Source organism: Eubalaena glacialis, chromosome 1 (genome assembly GCF_028564815.1).
Source record: "Eubalaena glacialis isolate mEubGla1 chromosome 1, mEubGla1.1.hap2.+ XY, whole genome shotgun sequence".
In the NCBI taxonomy this organism is placed as follows: domain Eukaryota; kingdom Metazoa; phylum Chordata; class Mammalia; order Artiodactyla; family Balaenidae; genus Eubalaena; species Eubalaena glacialis.
The window spans coordinates 117,489,607-117,512,522 of record NC_083716.1 but is presented as its reverse complement, the minus strand read 5'-3'; positions in this window follow the sequence as shown (position 1 = coordinate 117,512,522).

The window sequence follows — 22,916 nt, the reverse complement described above, 5'->3', positions numbered from 1 at the left end:
TTGAGGCTTAAGCAATCATGGAATGATTTTGATTATATTGTATTTAATAAGGTCACTGTTAGACACCCACAGTACTGAACATAAGACAAATATTAAAGATGTTCTGAGCCTTAAAGGGATTGACTACTTTATCCTCTGAGGAAAGGGAAGGGGAATTATCATGCCTGCACACATCTTTCAATGTTCCAAACAATGTTTTGAATTAGTTAACTAGTATTCACAGGTTACATGTGGATTTAAGAAAGTGCCCAGGGACACAGCACCTGGATTCCACCAAAGCTGTCTCTGATTTCAAAACCTGTGTCCTCATTAATTCACTATTATTCCTCCACCAGTATGATGAAGTAGGACATATAAAGCAGAAACAAAAGTACTGAATAGTCTTGATTCCAAAGTGTTATCAGTTATAAAGCTCATCAATAATTTAGCAACATTTTAGTGGAAGATGAATGATTCAATAAACGTATCCATTGCTAGTAAGAGGGACTGCAGATTTAAAAAAATATAAATGTGTATGTGTATGACTGAATCACTTTGCTGTACACTTAAAAATAACACAACATTGTAAATTAACTATACTTCAATTAAAATAAATTAAAAAATAAAAAAATAAAACTTCATTCCTGGTAACTCCAGGACAAAAAGTGTAAATCAAGCCCTTTATACAAATATACATACGTGAAAAATACATCTTAGAATGGGAAATTTCACATTATGAAAACATCGTTGTCATATGAGCATTTGTAAAAAAAATATGCAATATTTAGAGTAAAATATATATTTTCTATGACTCTAGAAAAGAGGAATAAAGGAGTGATGACTGCTCAGAGATGAGGTTAATTAGGGATGCTGTACTGCAGTTAAGTTACTTCAGGACCAGAACTTGATAAAGCTACGTAATAAATGTTTGTCAAGATGAAATATCTAATACTGTTATTATTAATCAGAAAAACAAACTTTCACATACATGGTTTGCCTCCTAGTCCTGTGTCAAAGTAAAAGGCAGGGTCAGAGAAGCTCTAGAAAATAGTTTTAGATTGCCATGCCTCTGTTTTCAAAAAATTGTGAATTCAAAGTAATCTACGGAATATCTCCCTGATCGTCAACCACTGATCAATTCAAGGTGAGGATGTGTGCTATTGGGAAACATTTCTAGGAGTCAATGGAACATGGGTGCACATATGTATACCCTCACCCCACCCCGACACAAACAGTATCTTAGGACACCACCAGCAGAATTTCCAATTTTCTGTACAGACTATAGAAGCTCTAGAATCAACTAAGGTCAAAATGTTAGAAGTTAACGCAGGTGGGATCATTTTGACAAGTCACACTAAAGTCTGCAAAGATCTTCAAATACTCTCCACATATACCCTGATTTGTGAGTATAGGGACAAGCAGTTCACAACAATGACAACATGGGTCAAGCAAACTGAAATTTATAGGAACAGAACCACCTCAGCAAGTGGTAACTCCTAATTATCTGTTCATTTTCAAAGGTTCAAAACTAGAAATTTACCATTATGTTTGATGACTTTCTGGAAACCAGTCTTTTGAGGGGAGCATTCTTCTCTCTTTTTAGCAGAGATTTAGCAGCCAAGGTTTTGGACATGCATATTTGAACATGTGTCAAGTCCATCCTTTAGGATCTCAAAACAGATTTTCCTATCCTGGAAAGAGGAGATTTAACTACTCACCCAGCAATAGACCAGATGTTGTTGTTTATTGCAACTGGCCAATCAGGAACAGCTGATTAAGGGAAAAAAACAGTAAGAAGGAAAGAAAGAAAAAACCAAAATGGTGAGTTCCTCTATAGTTAGGTCATGCTACCAAAACTGTGGCAAAAAAAAAAAAAAGTAAGCACAGGGCATTATGACAAATAGTAAACATTTTATTCTGAGGTAGGAAAAGTCTGCCAAAGTCAGCGCATCCACTTAGGCCAAAATAATCTGATTCATTTAATGGAAGTTTTAAGTCTTTTATTGTGTGTAAGGGGGAAAAGTTAATATTTTAATTTAGAATCACTTTTACAGCTAGTGCTAGCATAGATAAAAATTTATAGTTTCACAGCTGTAGTTTTTAGATTTAATTAGAGGAACTGTTCCCTTTATGCAACAACTTTCTCACAGAGGTAGGCTATGCTGATTTGAATTAATGTGCTTTAAATAATTTTTACTGAGTTCCTTGCTGTGAATAGCTAAATAGAAGTTTTATGGTACGTGATTTTAAAAGGAGAATTTTTTTTTCTCTTGTAACTGAGTTTGGGCTTTTCTTCTGCCCTGAGCAACAACAATTTATAAACAAACACTTTTATAAGGAGAGGAGAGGTCAATATGACCGTGTTTATTAGTCAGTCCTAGATTTATAGAGAAATCTGTGCTCAGTAACTTGGAGGCTAAAAAAGAAATGTCTTACGAGGCCTTATCTTTGCCTTTATAAATGTCATAAATTAATTATTTTTTAAAAACTGATGACATATTTACAGGCTAAATTTTGTGGAAGAGTCTGGACTTGTGCAAATTAGAGGCAGACAGCCATCAAGACAGGAGGTCATCAAGAAGTCAGAATCCCGGGCTTCCCTGGTGGCGCAGTGGTTGAGAATCTGCCTGCCAATGCAGGGGACACGGGTTTGAGCCCTGGTCTGGGAAGATCCCACATGCCGCGGAGCAACTAGGCCCGTGAGCCACAACTACTGAGCCTGCGCGTCTGGAGCCTGTGCTCCACAACAAGAGAGGCCGCGATAGTGAGAGGCCCGCGCACGGCGATGAAGAGTGGCTCCTGCTCGCCGCAACTAGAGAAAGCCCTCTCACAGAAACGAAGACCCAACACAGCCAAAAATAAAGAAAGAAATAAATAAAGAAGTCAGAATCCCATTTGGAAATACTGCCAGCCAAAGAGAAAGTCACACCAGCCATGGCAGATGTGGAGGATGGCCCCGGATTGTCTGGGTTTGAGAACTGGTGAGGCAACTTGGACTTCACAGAACCATTCATTTCAAGAGTCTTTGAATGTGAAAGGCAGTTAGACAACCATTTGTGTGCAGTTTCTTTTGGTCAAACATTTTATATGTAAAACTGAATGCCAGGCAAACAATATGAGCAGGAGGGAATAGAGACATGTTTGGTAACTTGACATTATGGCAAAAAGAAGATTAAATGCAAATCATTTTACTTTATTCCAGGTAAGTGACACACCTAGATATGTTACCAAATGCAAGTTCATGTGGTCAACTCACAGTGAGGCCAAGCAAATGGAAACATTGGAGTTTGGAGTAGAGAAAGGTGTATTGCAGGGACATGCAAGGTGACAGGTGGCTCATGCCCCCAAAGTCCGAGTACTCTTTGAAGGGTTTCAACAAAGCACTTTTAAAGGGAAGGCGAAGGAGGGGTGTGGCTGGTTGTTGCAAACTTCTTAGTGTCAGAATCCTTTGTTCTTGCAGCTGTCCATGCAGGTCAGGTCACCATGTTACTGTAAACCTCCAACAAGACAACTGTTATTCTCTGTTCTGCAACTTTTTAATCTCTATATGAATGGAAAAGTGTTATACCCTTAAAGGTCAGAGCCCTGAGAATGGGCTACTCTGTATATTTCAGGCTATAGGTAACATTCTTTTACAAAAGGTACAGAGCCAGCATGACTAAGCACAAGATAAGGAACAGATCTAATATGGAGTCAGATTTGTTCTTCCCTATCAGAGATATACTATAAAAAGAGGGTTGTGAAAAACAAAAGTGGGTATACAAATGTTTTATTATTGTTACACAAGGTCATCCATCCCTCTCTGTTTCCCAGATGGTTATTTCGAACTCTCTCCTTTGGGCTTAATTTATCACCATCTTTTTCCTCAGTCCCTCCTTTCAGCTGAAGAATCTCTTTCTCTGAGAAAACAAAAGCCTCACATGAGAAAATCCACAAGCTTTCAATATCCTTTCCATCCACCGGAATGCACTGGGCCAACATTCCCTATCTTTTCTCCAATGATTATCGTATTTATCTTTGTGTCTCTGAAGACATCATGCTGATGCTGCTGTTGTTAATTTGTTAAGTTGTATTGATGTTTCCTTCCCAATAGGAAAAGCTATATTTTTTCTTCCACCTTGTTATGCATAAAGATTCCATCTCCATACCTGCTAAGTGTTATATTGCTATTTTGGTAGTAAAGTAAATACTCCAAGTTTAACATTTCATGTCTATTATATTCTATTTATCACTGAGCATGGTAGTAAACTATAATTACACTTGCTTTACTTCATATGTATTTTTTTAATGTTGTTTTGTTCTTTAGTTTTCTGCATTCACAAACTCAATGTTATTTCTTTGCCAGATTATCAGAATCTCCTCAAAAGACTTTCAATAGTCTGTTCACATTACCTTTCTGAAGTACATCCCATAACTTCTGGTCTTTTTCAGCTACGCAGGGTGCCCTTTGTTTCTTGTCCACAGCAGTCTTGCTGAAATTTGCCTTCACTGCCCTCCTACACCTTTTTCTCCTTGCTTCTGGTGATGGATTTCCTGCTTCCATCATCTCATGTCTCCCATTTTCTTGGTTTACTCTTAAAAAAAATTTTTTGTACAGTAATTCTCTAATAACTTTCATGAAAAGAATGCATTGGAGGTAATTTTGTTGTTGTTTTAGTTTTTACATATTAAACTTATGTGTAGTGGAACCTCACACTTGATTACCTCTGGACCTGTTAAATACAAACAATTTCCCATTTCCTCTTTCCCCAGAGTCTGGAAACAACCATTCTACTCTCTGTCTCTATGAATTTCTCTACTCTAGGTACCTCTTATAAGTGAAATCGTGAAATATTTGTTCTATTCTGACTGGTTTATTTCACTTAGCAGGTTGTCTTCAAGGTTCACGAGTGCTGTAGCATGTGTCAAATTTTTGTTTATCCATTCATCTATTCATGAGCGCTTAGTGCTTAGAAATAATGCTGCTATAAATATGGCTATACAAATATCTGTGAGTCTGTTCTTTTAGTTTTGGGGGGGTATGTATCCAGAAGTGGAGTTGCTGGATAATAGAGTAATTTAGTATTTGATTTTTTGAAAAATGACATCCATTTTGATATTCCTACTAGTAATGCACAGGGGTTCTGATTTCTCCTCATCCTTGCTAACATTTATTTCTGTTTTTTTATTTGTTTATTTTTTGTTTTATAATAGTCACCCTAATGGGTGTGGCATGGCATCTCACTGATTTTTGATACGCATTTTCCTAATAATTAGTGACTTTAAACATCTTTTCATGTGCTTATTGTCTATTTGTACATCTTCTTGTGTATCTGTTACATCTTTTACCATATATTCATTTGTTTTTTAGTAAATTGTTGTTTCCAAACTGCTGTTTCTTCTTCATTTCTTTTTGTCTTCATGTGGTTATTTTTTTTTAAACTCTTTACTGCCATTAGTGATGTTTTGAGAGACCATGATTGATTGTAGATAAATGTGCTTTATCTACAATATGTAAACAAGAAATTTCCTTCTTACTTTTCTCTCATACAATACAAGCATGCTTTCATCCCCACAACTCTATCAAAGTTGTTTTCCCCAAAGTTATCAAAGACTTTCACCCTGCCAAAACCAAGAGTTAATATAATGTCCTTCAGAAACAGTAATGTGCTAAACTAATTTCTAAATTCCAAGTTTGTTATGTATTTAATGCGAATTTGGGCCTTAAGAAAGAAAATAACGCAGGAACACCTGTGGGCAGTTGGTGTTAATTATGAATACACAAATTGAACCCGTGCCCCCTACAGTGGAAACAAGGGGTCTTAACCACTGGATGGCCAGGGAAGTCCCTACGTCACATCTTTTAATGTCTGTGGTGATTGGTCACTGCACACCTACTATTCAGTTCATGCATGAACCAGAAACGGTGTCATGTGTAACCTCTTTGTCTCTCAGTGATAACCTCATGTGACATTATATAAAAATACATAATTGAAAGAGAAAGTTGACCAAGAAGATGAAACTGCAGCCAAAGAAGAAACAAAATGTGATAGTACTAGAAGTGAAATTCAAATCAAACGTATAATTTATTATAGATGAAGTAGCTGACCACAGAAATGTTGACACTGCTGCCATTTGTGAGACTGGACAGATTCAACTACAGGACTTCAGTGAAGATGTATTTATCAACATAAATGTGATGAAAAGAATGAAGATGTCTCAAAAAAAGGTGATGGTGCCAAAAACCTGCACACTGAAAGCACTCGCAGACTTATTTCACAAAATTAAAGAACAAATGATGAAATGCTAGAAGCTTCAACAAACATAGAAAGTATATAACTATTTGCATAGAAAAGATTCTTATTCCATATCCTAAGCTATATGACTAGAAGAAGGCAAGTACTATTTATAAAGAAATAAAGCACATTGATTCTCAATCTTTCCAAAAATTGTGACGTGATTTGTCATTGATTGCCATGTGCGTCTGCAATCAGTGAACTGAAGAGTTAGCTGCAAAGTTTACACTTCATGTAATTACTCACTGTTAAAGTGCTAGGGTAACTGGAATTTGAATTGTGTAGCTGGGGACTAATGTTATTTAACTAAACTATGGCAACTGGAATTCACACACATCTGTGCCAGGTAAAGCATGGACAGTTGGTGAGAGCAAAGGAACTAGATAGGAGTATAGCACGGAATACTGGAGGTGAGGGAAGGTGCATCTAAGGAAGTGCCAGCCCTCTGCTTAGATGTCAGGTCATTGTTATAACCATTTTCAGTTATTCTCAGAAGCTCTTGTTCTTACACATGGATACACATCCATTCACATACCAAGGGATATCAGCTTTACACAATGTTTGATAGATATAATCTATATTATGTCATGACATTTTGTCTGCTATTAAATGCAGGTCTGTACAACTAGGTCTTTTTATTAAGGACAGTTGTCAATGGTTTTAACCGATAAAAATTTATAACAGAATAGCTACAATAGTAAAATACTGTTGACTGCAAAATTACATTATATTTTATGGTAGATTGCATTACTTTAAATATCTGTTATATTTATCTGTCAGAGAGATATGAAACTACCTAGATCACAACTGGACTCTGATATCCTTACCTATGTCTGTTTCTTCCAGTCTACTGGTTATTAGGGTCTCCTTCTGATTTCTTGCTTTTAAGGGGCTCCTACCTGTGTAAGAAGTCAGTGGACCATCTGAGGGAATATGCATTTTTAGCTGAGTTTCTCCCTCCAATAGAAAATGATACATTTTTGTTGTTGTCATCGTTGTTGCTGATTTAGACCTTTGGAATTGATATTTTTGAAGCACTCCAGGAACACTTATATTCTTTTCTAAGAAGTTCTGCAGGCTTCTTGAATTCCAACCAAGGCAAAGCATTGAAAGATATATACGATCAAGAGCTTACCCATCCAGCCCAATGCTACACAAAAGCAAGTGAGAGGAGGGTGCCTGTGACCGTGTTCTGTGTCTGCCTGTCAATCATAAGAGGCCAGGATCCAACCCAGCAAGTGAGAACTGGGTAGGAGAAAAATCCAGAGCTGGTATTCTTAATGATTTTGAACTTAGAATTTAAAATCATTTGCTCATATGATAACATTTACTCATATGAGATCAACTGGGGAAGAGGATGAGCTCAAAGTGTTAATTCAGAGGAAAGGCACAAATTATATTGATATACTGTGCATTTTGGTATTTGTTCACTTACTTACATTGTTTAGAAATAGCATCTAAAGAGAAAGGAAAAAGAAAACTTAAAAATAAACACCAAATGGTAAAGTGAATAGGTTTTGCTGCACTCTTCACAAACAAGTGTACATTTATGATTTTTCATTAGTCACACTATTTTTCATATCATTTTTGCTGTGTCCTAATATTTAATAATTGTGTGTTCTTGATCTGAATCTTCAGACAGGTGCGAAAAAGGAAAGGAGTAAAATGATAACATTTGCCTAACCAATGGCCTGGAAACCTTTGCCTTGGCCAGATTGTTAAAACTATGAAACAAATGGTGTGTTTTACATTCCCATTCATATGTGCAGTGTCCTGTCATATTTTCTCCTCTTAGGTCCTTTAAATAGCTATTTCTGGCCTTTCCAAGGATCTTCTTACCTAATGAACATTCATCTTTTTGCATCACTTGAAAGAAGGTGACAAATCAGCATTTCTTTCTAAATAAATTGTAACTGAGAATGTAAAGCAATATCTTTTTTTTTCTCTTTCATTTCCTCATTGTGATAGCACCTAACAGATATCATCCTGTGAAAACTTCTCAGAGTCATTTTTTAAGAGGTATTTTTCTATGGCTATCAAAGACTTTATTATATACATTAGTGCATTACTGAAATAGACTGGCATCCCTTCTTATCTTTTCTAATCTTTTATACAAACATATCTTTTATTTAAAAAATTTAAATCTTCTTTCCAAGGCTATGTGGTTAGGCTGTAGAATTGCTAGGGGATCATTCATTGTTTCAGCGTTTTCCAGTCTTGAATTTTATGCTTTTTCCGTTTATTGCAGTAATTAAATGAGGGGTATTTTGTGTTATTTTTTTTTTTCTTCTAGCTAGAAAGTTTATATTGTGACATAGATATGCCCTCTGAGATAATTCCAAATGGATAACAGACTTGAGTGGATAATAAAATATATTGCAAGTACAATGATTTCTCAAGCCCTCTTTGTTATTTGCTCAGGGGAGAGAGAAGGATAAACTGGGACTTTTTCCCGGAAAATGCTACCATCAAACTCAATGAGACCAGGTTTTAGTTTAGCCCCATAAACACTAAGTTGTCAACAACCATTGCACCAGAGCTTGAGAAAATTCCTGGTGTTTGGGAGGTAAGTAAGACACAAGGAGCTCACAGGGAAAGTTAGTTAATGACAATCATAGATCGATGTGAGAAGTGTTACAAATGGAAGACCAGGAGAGACACCACAAAAAAAATCCCCTTTTCATCTGAAGAGAAACTATTTTTCTGATTTTTTTTCATCACCAATTTTTTGTTTTCACCTGTTCATGTGAATAGAGGCACACAGGATGCACTCCAGTGTACAGCTTTATTTTTTTTTTAACGTCTTTATTGGAGTATAATTGCTTTACAATAATGTGTTATTTTCTGCTTTATAACAAAGTGAATCAGCTATACATATACATATATCCCCATATCTCCTCCCTCTTGCGTCTCCCTCCCACCCTCCCTATCCCACCCCTCTAGGTGGTCACAAAGCACCGAGCTGATCTCCCTGTGCTATGTGGCTGCTTCCCACTAGCTATTTTCCATTTGGTAGTGTATATATGTCCATGCCACTCTCTCACTTCATCCCAGCTTACCCTTCTCCCTCCCCGTGTCCTCGAGTCCATTCTCTATGTCTGTGTCTTTATTCCTGTCCTGCCCCTAGGTTCTTCAGAACCTTTTTCTTTTTTTTTTAGATTCCATATATACGTGTTAGCATACGGTATTTGTTTTTCTCTTTCTGACTTACTTCACTCTGTATGACAGACTCTAGGTCCATCCACCTCACTACTATTTTGCAGAGCTTTGTGGTTTTGAGGTTTAATCATGTTGTCATGTGTATTACAACTTGATTCATCTTTATTGCTGAGGGGTTTATGTATCCATTCCCCTGTTGCTGGATATTTAGGTTGTTTCTAATTTGGGGCTGAGAACTGCCCAACTCTTGACACATAATGACTTTGTCCAAACATCTGCACTAAGAGGTGACCAAACTCCAGCAAGGCTTCTAAGAGCATAAGGCAGTGTCCCTAGGATGGCCCCAGTCCCTTACAAAACACCTGCCCTAGAGAGCTCAAAGCTGCCATAGAATTTACTGTTTGTTCTAGGCCCCAGACCTGTCTTTCTTAGAGCATTTACTAAAAGAGCAATTGCAAATCCTTTATTTTTTCCCTTTGCGATGCATATGTATCTCCTACAATCCGAAAGTGTCTTCCTTAAGGAGCTGAAGACTCTACCACTCTCCTGCTATGTAATCAACAGTACAATTTATTCCCCTTTCTCAGTCTCAGTTTCCTTTTTTGTAAAATGAGGGGCATAACTGGATAACATCTAATTTGCTCTGGCATGTTCTCTCATTTCCCAAAATAATGGTGAAGAAACGATGTCAGGTCTTCCTCAAATAGGGAATTCCCTGGCGGTACAGTGGTTAGGACTCCGCGCTGTCACTGCCGAGGTCCCGTGTTCAATCCCTGGTTGGGGACTAAGATCCCACATGCCGCATGGCCCCCAAACAATGTGACCCAAATCATGCTTACTACCATTTCAATTGCAGTCTTACTTTTTCTAATTTGCAGAATGAATGGATCCCATCCTTTGTATTATATCTAATCAATCATATGGCTAGATATTAGATTCCTTTCTAGTTCACCTGTCTCCATTTTTGCCTGTGTAGTTTCATTCCAATAAACAGGCAGCAGGTACATCTTAAATAGTAAATATTTTAGGTATTTGCTAAGTAGGATCAAGGTTATTTTTACAAGTCACGGTTCTGTCAAGGTAATAGAAGTCCATGAATAGCAGCAGAGAAAATTATAGAATTTAATTCACCTTTGTTGAACATTCTTAGTGCCAAAATGCTCAGATTGTTTTCCATGGTACAATTTTTTTTAAGTTTTTAAATGATTATTTTTCAGAGTAAAACTATCAACTGGCCATCATCAATAAAATGACTGTAAATCTAAATCTCATTATTTGTGTATGTTTGTGCATTAGTCCATATATGTATATATTGTGAATCTGACTTTTCAGAACACATGCTGAAAAGCAAAAGATAATAGAGCAATATTTGAGGAACTTTAAAATTATATTTATCTGAATTCAAAGTTGTTTATTTTTTAACCATTACCTCAGGTTGCTTAGTTGGGTCAAGAGAAAACTATGAGTAGGGATAAAAGTTCAAACCCAGTCCCATATATTGAGCCAATACAGAATAAAAGAGGAAATTGGTTGTCAAACTTTTTATGTGCCAGAATCACCTGGGGTCTTGTTAAAATACAGCTCACCAAGCCCCACCTCTGGAGTTTCTGAAGTCTGGGGACAGACCCAAGAATTTATATTTCTAACAATTTTCCAGCTAATGCTGCTAGCCTGGGTACAACCCTCTGACAACTACTGACAATGACAGAAAAAAAGATGTCTATTGCTGATTATGTTTCAGATGCTAAGATATCAAGGTGCTGGTGTCTCTCACTTTGACATGGTATCCAAAATGTAAAGTAAGTGTGAAGTCTTTCCCATCTGGAAGGTAGAGCTGAGATTGTTGGTAACTTCTGCCAAGTACAACATAAGGAACTGGAATTGGACTGAATCTGTAAGTAGTGAGGAGAAAAGCATTGACTTGAAGTTCAGCTGGAGATCTTGGGGAAAGAAGAGGTGTTTGAAGCAAGCCCTGAGGCTTGAAATATTATACTCCTTAAGACTGGGGGCAAGAGTAACACGTGATCCTTTAAAAATACAAATGACAGAAGCACTGCCAACACATAAACTTGAAAACTCACTGCAGCAAGAGAAAACAAACACAGCCAACTAACTCTGCGATATGAATGCATAACTTTCCTAAGAATATTTGCAAGGAAGGCTTACCTTTCAGGGGTGTATCCTGATTTCTCTTGTGAAGAAGCTATGGTTTGGGGACAGAAGGCAAGTTCCAAAGTCCATATTTCTACTCCTTATTGACTGAGTGGTTTGGGGCAATTTGCTTGATTTCTCCAGTCTTCCAATTATAAATGAAAACTCTTTGTACAATGTAACTTATGGATTATAGGAATGATCAACCATAGTAAAGGACATGTAGATAGTTTTTAAAGTTCAGTAGGCATTACTAAAATTTTATCTTATTATCTAGCTGTATGGTATGTAAGTATTTTGAAATGTAAGGAGTTAGGGTAAGTAGCCATAGCTGCAAACATAGTGTGAATATATTACTTCTTCCTTGCTTCTTAACACTGAGAAGAAAGAAGATTAAGGACAGACATTTTGTAGTTTATTTCTCCACATGCCTGATTTTCACAAGGAATCAATACCATCCTCTAGTGGAGTAATAAGAAGAAAATCAACATGACATTCACGATTTACTAGGCAAGTCAAAATACCTTCCTAGGGGGGTTTCAATAATGAAATACTGGCATTCACTCCATCCATTTCAAAATCAGATTGAAAGCCTAAGGGAAAATTTCCCTGAAGAATTAACATTTCTTCATGTTGCATATATGTATAATACAATAATTCTGCACGTGGAAGCAATTTTTTCTTGAGTGTCATAAAAGGGGGACGAGGGTAAAATTACCATTTTACCAATTGGAATGAGCCTGAAGAGTCTCATGTTCAACATCTTGTAATTTACATTTTCTAAGGTCTATTTACAATGGTGTTCATCTCTCACTGCAAGATAATTGGCTTTTTCCTTTACTCCTATGGTGGTTAATGCTGCTTCTAATGATTCTTATCTTGTTATTCATAGTTGAAACTAGGTTCAAAAACAGGTGTTTTCATTGCTTTTTTTCTTCATTTGAGTGAGTTCCATGGAGTCCTACACATACTAGGCATTTGCTACATTTCTACCCAAACCACAAGGCTAGCAACAACAGCAGACAACAAATGAATGCTCTTCACTACTTCATTCAATCCTTCTTGTGAAGGATTCTGATCCAACAAGGTGACGCTTAAATTGCCTGCTTTCATGTTCTTTAGAGAAAGGGAAATCCTTCTGTCTTTAAAAATACAAAATCATTGTAGCCGATGTTGGAGGGCTTCATGTTAACAGAGAGAAGAAGGAAGGTGGCTATTTTCTCTTCTGGATTTGTTCACAACTGAGCTTTGAAGAAAATTTTTCTTTTTTTATATATATACTTTTATTGGAGTATAATTGCTTTACAATGTGTTAGTTTCTGATGTATAACAAAGTGAGTCAGCTATATGTATACCTATATCTCCATATCCCCTCCCTCTTGAGCCTCTCCCCCACCCTCCCTATCCTACTCCTCTAGATTGTCACAAAGCATCAAACTGATTTCCCTGTGCTATGTAGCAGCTTCCCACTAGCTATCTATTTTACATTTGGTAGTGTATATATGTCCATGCTACTCTCTCACTTCACCCCAGTGGTTTTTGAAATGTTAGTCATCATAGAGTATAACGAAAGAACAAAAGCATGGCACCTGCCCTTGAGATGCTCATAGATATGACAGATGTATCTTGCTTATCCCAGGATTATATTATTATGTTAGTGGACTGAGGAAAAAAGTTATACACACACACACACACACACACACACACACACCCCCACATCAACCCTGGCATTTTACTGAGTGCTACTATTTTCTATATGGAAAGAGAACAAAACATGTCTAAAATACAAATTAGGATTTTCTTTTTTCAATTAATTTTTTATGATGATGTCTAAACTCTATGGAAATTACCAATCCTTCACATGAGTTCTCTTCTCCATTGAAAAGCCCTATTTCCGCTCACATTTTAGTAGTAAAAATTAAGCCACATAAAAGACTACAATGAAAGGCATCATCTTGCTCATCTGTCTGCCCTCCCAGACCTGCTCCCCAGAGGCGGCCAGTTTTTATTTTTGAACACTCAATAAACACTTCTTAATTTTTTCGTGTTTGAGGCATTTCTTCCTTCATTCATTCACTCAGAAATATTACTTGAGTCACAATTACATGGATGGCAGCCATCATGCTAGACACTAGTGAATTGAACCTGAAATAAACCAAAGATAGATGGTGGCTAAATGCTGCAAAGCAGTGCTTTTCTAGCTGCCTAGGGTGAATGATGAGATCTTTTCCCCTCAATTCATTTCAGACCGATACTGTTATACAATGTAGAACTAGAAAAATGAAATTAAAAACATAAAAATTACAAACAATTATTACATTCAACAAACATCCAAGCATTCTGTCAAATTGCTGGGCAAGATTCTAAATACTTATTCTCCATTTTCTCTTCAAAGATGGGCAACATGACATTTCTGCACTAGCAAAGGAAGAGGACTATGTTTGAGAAGCATTTGTATTAGTCACAGAACACAAACACAGCAGGGACCAATTTCTTCTATTCCCTCTTACCTGTTAGTGTCAAGGATATGTCTTCCACCACCCCTCAGGGTGTTGAGGGCCTCCGTCCCTTTAGAAGATAAGCTTGCTTGTCATTGTTCTTGACCATTAGAAGAAAGGATGTATTCAAATGGGGCTCATTAAAGTCTCCTACAAGAGCCTGGCATTCAGCTTCTGGGAGCTCATGGACAATGGAGGCAGATACTTTTAATTAACCGGAAATAATATTTTTATGTCTTTATTGGTTTATTCATGAATTTTAGCAATTGCCTGTGTATTTTCTTATGAAAGTTGAAACTATAACTCGCTAAGATGTCCTCATCTCCTTTTCCTCAGTTTCCAAATTTTTCACTATATCTCTACCTTTTCTTCTTCTTTTGGCCTCATTATATAACACACACAAACACACTCACGCAGATTGCACTCATATATACTAAAGTTTATGTTTCCTATTCTATCAGTTGTATAATGTCTCAGCTTCTTCCTTTATGAATTGATATATTAACATCCTGACCTGTTTAAAGCCTTCTCATTTTCTGCTTCTACTTGTTGAATTTATCATCTGCATTTTTAATAAAATTATTTATATTAAGCTCTGGAATCATAATTACATTTTCTGCCCTTTTTTCTATATTTTGTTTGTAACATGAAAATCACTATGTGATGATTTATTGTTAGTTTTATAGCAAGAATGTTCATGATAAAGCCAGAATCCTAGGAATGTACTACTTCTTTCATAAATCCAATGCACAACCCCTGTGACAATCAGGGGAGACAATTGCAAGTGTTTTAGACTGTCCTTTCACCCCATCAAATATTCAAAATATGATATAGCTTGGTTTACTTTATTGAGCAAACAACTTTCTTGTGCCTTTCTTTTGCTTATTAGTTAGTTTGCCCCTGAGTTGTTTTTTTTTAACTTTCTTTCTCTTTGTTAGTTTTTCTTTATTCATCATATCATGAATATCTTACATTACTGAGGTTATCTACTTTACTGAAACCATTCCATTTTTATCCTGAAAAACATGCTTCACTCAGGCCTCTGAATTTGTATCCTAATTCAGACCAAATAAAATACTTGCCAGGATTATCGACAGTGGCTATCCTGAGATTGCCTCAATAAAATCTGTGATTATAATCCACGTGTTTCACTTTTGTGACAGTTATCCTAGTTAGCTACATCTTCAAGTATCCTCTTAAGAAAGTGTGTATGAAACAGAAATGTATTCATTCTTTGCAGTGGCAACATTTTGAATACATATTTTAGGAATGCTTAAGCTGAAGTTCATGATCAAAATTATTTTTCCTCAGAATTTTGTAGGCCCAATCTGCTGGTGGTTCATGGGCAGTGGGGAAAGAAACTTTTCACTAACTCTAAATATTATCTTTATTTTTTACTCAGAAACTTTAGCAATCCCTTCTTATAAAATTTTCTTATAAAATTCAGCTTCCAATGTTATTGATAAGACATCTTATAAAAAGTAGTTCATATTTCTCTACCATTCTAGAAGTTTTTTAGGACATTATTTTACTGTGTTAAATTTCATAGCAATATGTCTAATTGTGAATCATTAAGAAATAACTTACCCTCAGTGGTATTCAGCCCTTTTAATCTAAAGGATCATATCACTTCCCAGTTGAGAAAGAATTATGTATAGTGACATATATATTATTATATCTATATATGTTATTTTAACCACTAGGAATTATTATATCTACATATTAATTATTTCCTCTGTGTATTTCCTATCTTCTTCCCCTTTAAATTCATATGTTGGAGTCATTCCCAATTCTTCAGTCTCTCGTTTTCTCTCATAGTCTGCCCATTTTCTTTCTTTTTTTTTTTTCTAACTGTTTTTACAAAGACTATTCCTTGTTGTGTGTGTTCACACAAAAGTCTCTGCTTTTTAATCCCATGTTGAGCTAAAGTTTTGACAGAGATTTCATTCTGTGCCATGCAGTGCCATGGGTACTGACAAATGCATAATGTCGGATATCCACAATGGTACCGTAGAGAATAGTTTCACCTCCCTAAAAATCCCTTGCAGAGTCATGTATTTTAAACTCTTATACTCCCTCAATTTTGTGTCCTTTTATCTTAGCCTTTTCACATTAATGATTTCCTTCAAATGTACTTCGAAAATTGTATGTCCACTTATATTATATTTTATTTATTTATTTAATTTATTTTATTGAACTAGAGTTGATGTATAGTATTATATAAGTTACAGGTGTACAATATAGTGATTCACAATTTTTAAAGGTTATACTCCATTTATAGTTATTATAAAATATGCTATATTCCCCATGTTGTATAATATGTAGCTTATTTTATACCTAATAGTTTGTATCCTTTGTATATGTCTACTTAGATTTTAGAATGAGGGAATAGGAGTCCTACATATAGGAATTGTGGATACGACAGAACGCATAGAGCTTATAGCTTTGTATTAGTGGATATGTGTGCAGGGATCCTGGAATTGCCACAAAAAGGCTGTATCTAATTTGGGATTCCAAAACCCACAGCACCTATTTCAATTTAGGTGGGATGGATCAGTTACCTCCTCAGATATAGTCCATTATCATGTTGGGACTTTTGCTTCAAAACTTTGTTGAAATCTCAGAGGGGGTGGTGGTGTCAAGATGACGGAGTAGGAAGATGAGGAGTTTGCATCTCCTCACAACTACGGTAACCTCCAGGCACTGGTGGGGGACCTTGTACACCTAAGGGGATAGGAGGAACCCATCATGACCGGGTAGGATGTGGGGGGGAGGGAGGGGAGGAGGAGGAGTGGAGGTGGGACAGGACTTGTACCCCTGAGGGGAAGCTGGGGGAGGGGAGCGTTTCCCAAGCCCAGAGGGGCACACTCACAGCAAGGGAATCAGCAGGGATGGGGAGAAACCTTCGAGGTATTGGGAGTTCAGAGGAGAATGGGGAAAACATTTCCCCCATCTGCTGGGGTCCCAGGCCTAAACCTCTGCCCTCTGAGGCCACCTCTGGCCATGCTGAGCCCCACACCTGCTACCTCCCCAGAACCTCTTCCAGCTGCACTGGTACTGAGTCTAGGCCTCACCCCTTGCCTAAGCCCTGCCGACCTTAGTCCCGCTCACGCCTAGCCCTGCCCCCAACAGCCAAGGCCTTTTCTGGCCCTTTTTTTTTTTTTGCCATGCTGTGTGGCTTGTGGAATCTTGGTTCCCAGGCCAGGGGTCAGGTCTGAGCTCCTGTGGTGGGAGCACCAAGTCCAAACTGCTGGACTGACAGAGAACCTCAGACCCCAGGGAATATTAATCAGAGTGAGGTCTCCCAGAGGTCCTCATCTTGGCACCAAGACCCAGTTCTACCCAACTGCCTGTAAACTCCAGTGCTGGATGCCTCAGGCCAAACAACCAGTAAGACAGGAACACAGCCCCCCATCAAAAAAAAAAATGAGATAACAAAAAATATGTGACAGATCAAAGAACAAGGTAAAAACCTACAAGACCAGATAAATGAAGACAAAATAGTCACCTACTTGAAAAAGAATTCAGAGTAATGATAGTAAAGATGATCCAAGATCTCGGAAATAGAATGGAAGCACAGATCGAGAAAATATAAGAAATGTTTAACAAGGACCTAGAAGAACTAATGAACAAACAAACAGTGATGAACAACACAATAACTGAAATGAAAAATACAGTAAAACAAATCAATAGCAGAATAACTGAAGCAGAAGGACAAATAAGTGAGCTGGAGGATAGAATGGTGGAAATAACTGCCGAGGAGCAGAATAAACAATAAAGAATGAAAAGAATTGAGGACAGTCTGAGACACCTCTGGGACAACATTAAACATACCAACATTCAAATTATAAGGGTCCCAGAAGAAGAAGAGAAAGAGAAAGGGTCTGAGAAAATATTTGAAAAGATTATAGTTGAAAACTTTGACTATAATGGGAAAGGAAACAGCCACCCAAGTCCAGGAAGCCCAGAGAGTCCCATACAGGATAAACCCAAGGAGAAACACACTCAGGCACATATTAATCAAACTAACAAAAATGAAACTGAAGGAAAAAAGACCCATAAAAACAAACCCAAAATAATTAAGAAAATGGTAATAGGAACATTCCTTGAATGTAAATGGATTAAATGCTCCAACCAAAAGACACAAACTGGCTCAATGGATTCAAAAACAAGTTCTGGATATATGCTGTCTACAAGAGACCCACTTCAGACCTAGGGACACATACAGACTGAAAGTGAAGGGATGGAAAAAGATATTCCATGCAAATGAAAATCAAAAGAAAGCTGGAGTGGCAATACTCATATCAGAAAAAATAAACTTTAAAATAAAGACAGTTACAAGGGATCAGGATGGACACTATATAATGATCAAGGGATCAATCCAAGAAGAAGATATAACAATTATAAGTATTTGTGCACCCAACATAGGAGCACCTCAATACATAAGGCAAATTCTAACAGCCATAAAGGGGAAATTGACAGTAACACAGTAATAGCGGGGGACCTAAACACCCCACTTACACCAATGGACAGATCACCCACACAGAAAATTAATAAGGAAACACAAGCCTTAAATGGCACGTTAGACTACATAGACTTAAATGATATTTAAAGGACATTCCACCTGAAAGCGGCAGAATACACTTTCTTCTCAATTGCACAGGGAACATTCTCCAAGATAGGTCACATCGTGGGCCACAAATCAAGTCTTGGAAAATAGAAGAAAATTGAAATCATATCAAGCATCTTTTCTGAGCACAATGCTATAAGATTAGAAATTTATCACAGGAAAAAAACTGTAAAACACACAAACACATGGAGGCTAAACAGTGCACTGCTGAATAACTAACAGATCACTGAAGAAATCAAAGAGGAAATAAAAAAATACCTAGAAACAAATGACAATGAAAACACTACAACCCAAAACCTATGGAACGCAGCAAAAACATTTCTAAGAGGGAACATTATAGCAATTCAATCTCACCTCAAGAAACAAGAAAAATCCAAATACACAATCTAAACTTACACATAAAGCAACTAGAGAAAGAAGAACAAAAACAAGCAAACAAAACAAAGTTAGCAGAAAGAAAGAAATCATAAAGATCAGAACATAAATAAATGAAACAGAAACAAAGAAAACAATAGCAAAGATCCATAAAGCTAAAAGTTTGTTCTTTGAAAGGATAAGCAAAATGGATAAACCTTTAACCAGACTCATCAAGAAAAAAAGAGAGAGGACTCAAATCAATAAAATTAGAAATGAAAAAGGAGAAGTAACAACTGACACTGCAGAAATACAAAGGATCATGAGAGATTACTACAAACAACTATATGCCAATAAAATGGACAACCTGGAAGAAATGGACAAATCCTTGGAAAGGTACAAATTTCCAAGATTGAACCAGGAAGAAATAGAAAATATGAACAGTCCAATCACAAGTAATGAAATTGAAACTGTGATTAAAAATCTTCCAAAAAATAAAAGTCCAGGACCAGATGGCTTCACAGGCAAATTCTATCAAACATTTAGAGAAGACCTAAAAGCTATCCTTCTCAAACTCTTCCAAAAAATTGCAGAGGGAGGAACACTCCCAAACTTGTTCTATGAGGCCACCATCACCCTGGTACCAAAACCAGACAAAGATATCACAAAAAAAGAAAAGAAAATTACAGACTGATATCACTGATAACACAGACATAGAAATCCTCCACAAAATACTAGCAAACAGAATCCAACAACACATTAAAAGGATCATACACCATGATCAAGTGGGATTTATCCCAGGGATGCAAGGATTCTTCAATATATGCAAATCAATAAATGTGATACACCTATTAACAAATTAAAGAAAAAAACCATATGATCATCTCAATAGATGCAGAAAAAGCTTTTGACAAATTTCAACACCCATTTATGATAAAAACTCTCCAGAAAGTAGACATAGAGGGAACATACCTCAAAATAATAAAGGCCATATATGACAAACCCACAGCGTGCATCATTCTCAATGATGAAAAACTGAAAGCATTTCCTCTAAGATCAGGAACAAGAAAAGGATGTCCACTCTCACCACTATTACTCAACATAGTTTTGGAAGTCCTAGTCATGGCAGTCAGAGAAGAAAAAGAAATAAAAGGAATCCAAACTGGAAAAGAAGAAGTAAAACTGTCTCTCTTTGCAGATGACATGACACTATACATAGAAAATCCTAAAGATGCCACCAGAATACTACTAGAGCTAATCAATAAGTCTGGTAAAGTTGCAGGATACAACATTAATGCTCAGAAATCTCTTGCATTCCTATACACTAACAACCAAAGACTGGAAAGAGAAACTAAGGAAACAATCCCATTTACCATTGCAACAAAAAGAATAAAATACCTAAGAATAAACCTACCTACAGAAGAAAAAGACCTGTACTCAGAAAACTATAAAACACTGATGAAGCAGCTGTATAGCACAGGGAGATCAGCTCGGTGCTTTGTGACCACCTAGAGGGGTGGGATAGGGAGGGTGGGAGGGAGACACAAGAGGGAGGAGATATGGGGATATATGTATATATACAGCTGATTCACTTTGTTATAAAGCAGAAACTAACACACCATTATAAAGCAATTATACTCCAATAAAGATGTTAAAAAAACAAAAAACACTGATGAAAAAGATAACACAAACAGATGGAGAGATATACCATGTTCTTAGATGGGAAGAATCAATATTGTGAAACTGACTATACTACCCAAAGTAATGTACAGATTGAATGCAATCCTTATCAAATTACCAAGGGCATTTTTCACAGAATTAGAACAAAAGATTTTACAATTTGTATGGAAAAACAAAAGACCCCGAATAGCCAAAGCAATCTTGATAAAGAAAAACAGAGCTGGAGGAATCAGGCTCCCTGACTTCAGGCTATACTACAAAGCTACAGTAATCAAGACAGTATGGTATTGGCACAAAAACAGAAATATAGATCAATGGAACAGGATAGAAAGCCCAGAGATAAACCCACACACATATGGTCACCTTATTTTTCATAAAGGAGGCAAGAATATACAAGGGAGAAAAGACAGTTCCTTCAATAATTGGTGCTGGGAAAACTGGACAGCTACATGTAAAAGAATGAAATTAGAACACTCCCTAACACCATACACAAAAATAAACTCAAAATAGATTAAAGACCTAAATGTAAGACCAGACACTATCAAACTCTTAGAGGAAAACATAGGAAGAACACTCTTTGACATAAATCACAGCAAGATCTTTTTTGATCCACCTCCTAGAGTAATGGAAATAAAAACAAAAATAAACAAATGGGACCTAATGAAACTTAAAAGCTTTTGCACAGCAAAGGAAACTATAAAAAAGAGGAAAAGACAACCCTCAGAATGGGAGAAAATATTCACAAACGTAGCAATGGACAAAGGATTAATCTCCAAAATATACAAACAACTCATGCAGCTCAATATCAAAAAAAAACAAACAACCCAATCAAAAAATGGGCCAAAGACCTAAACAGACATTTCTCCAAAGAAGACATACAGATAGATGACCAATACGCACGTGAAAAGATGCTCAGTATCACTAATTACTAGAGAAATGAAAATCAAAAGTACAATGAGTTTGGACTTCCCTGGTGGCGCGTGGTTAAGAATCCACCTGCCAATGCAGGGCACACAGGTTCGAACCCTGGTCCGGGAAGATCCCACCTATCCCGGAGCAACTAAACCTGGGCACCACAACTACTGAGACTGTGCTCTAGAACCCGCGAGCCACAACTACTGAGCCCATGTTCCACAACTACTGAAGCCTGCATGCCTAGAGCCTGTGCTCCACAACAAGTGAAGCCACTGTAATGAGAAGCCTATGCACCGCAAACGAAGAGTAGCCCCTGCTCGCCACAACTAGAGAAAGCCTGCACGCAGCAACAAAGACCCAACACAGCCAAAAATAAATAAATAAATAAATAAATAAATTTATTTTTTTTAAAAGTACAATTAGGTATCACCTCACAACAGTCAGAATGGCCATCATCAAAAAATCTACAAACAATAAATGCTGGAGAAGGTGTGGAGAAAAGGGAACCCTCTTGCCCTGTTCGTGGGAATGTAAATTGATACAGCCACTATAGAGAACAGGATGTAGGTTCCTTAAAAAACTAAAAATAGAACTACCATATGACCCAGCAATCCCACTCCTGGGCATATACCCTGAGAAAACCATAATTCAAAAAAATACATGTACCCCAATGTTCATTGCAGCACTATTTACAATAGTCATGACATGGAAACAACCTAAGTGTCCATCAACAGATGAATGGATAAAGAAGATGTGGTACATATATACAATGGAATATTACTCAGCCATAAAAAGGAACAAAATTGGGTCATTTGTAGAGGTGTGGATGGACCTAGAGTCTGTCATACAGAGTGAAGTTATCCAGAAAGAGAAAAACAAATATTGTGTATTAACATATGTATGTGGAATCTGGAAAAATGGTACAGATGAACCTAGTTCCAGGACAGGAATAGAGATGTAGATGTAGAGAATGGACATGTGGACACAGTGGGGGAAGGGGAGGGTGGGACTAATTGGGAGATTAGGTCTGACATATGTACACTACCCTGTGTAAAATAGATAGCAAGTGGGAACCTGCTGTATAGCAAGGGAGCTCAGCTCAGTGCTCTGTGATGACCTAGATGGGTGGGATGGGGAGGGTGGGAGGGAGGTCTAAGAGGGAGAGGATACCTGTATACACATAGCTGATTCACTTCATTGTACAGCAGAAACTAACACAACATTGTAAAGCAATTATACTCCAATAAAAAAAGGAAGGACAGAAAAAAAACAACT